This window comes from Toxorhynchites rutilus, chromosome 2, assembly GCF_029784135.1.
Source record: "Toxorhynchites rutilus septentrionalis strain SRP chromosome 2, ASM2978413v1, whole genome shotgun sequence".
NCBI lineage: Eukaryota > Metazoa > Arthropoda > Insecta > Diptera > Culicidae > Toxorhynchites > Toxorhynchites rutilus.
The window spans coordinates 107,994,018-107,994,773 of NC_073745.1; positions in this window are offsets into that span (position 1 = coordinate 107,994,018).

The following is a 756-nucleotide window of genomic DNA, read 5'->3' on the forward strand; positions in this document are numbered from 1 at the left end:
AGGGCCTTTCTCAAGGCTAGAGACGAATGAACTGCAAAAGTTTAAAGTCTCTATAATTCAAGACCTTCCATCCTTCTTCCCTTCACTTTACATCATGCATTGGATGTGATTATGGATATGACTGTCCATCTCTGTTCCACTTTTGATTAGTTGGTCTCATACAAACCAATGTCGTATCCAGATGTCGACACCATTCCGCCGTCAACGCGAATACAAACGAAAACATTGTGGAAAATTGAAAATTTAACATTCAGAGCACTAGCTCGATTTTTCCGACGTTTTTCACCTATACACTGCATACAAATGCATTTCAATCGTCGAGGTAGTATTCTGGTGGACCGTGAGAAGGATCTTAGAACGAGAAAAGAAAGGACAACTATCCGCGAAGGTGGCCACAGGTCGTCCGAAGTCAACCCCGAGTTTCGAGGTTTATCGCTGCCAGCAAAAGGAAGACCCATTCACATTCAGTGAGGAAAACTGCGAAGAAACACGGGATCATTGATTTATGGCACAGAAGTTCGTGAAGGAAGATTACGGGACGAAGTCGAGGGCACTGAAAAAGCCACACATGATTACCAACCGCATCCGGGAGCTACGAGAAATGTAAGAAAATCTTGAAATTCCTCAGGCGAAAAAATGAGGTAATCCTGCTAGCGACAGATTCTTGAAACAGCGTTATTATCGGCGATTTGGGGCTGCACACGAGGACTTTCTTTCGGTATATTCTAGTTATCAACATGTTCCAAACGGCGTGTC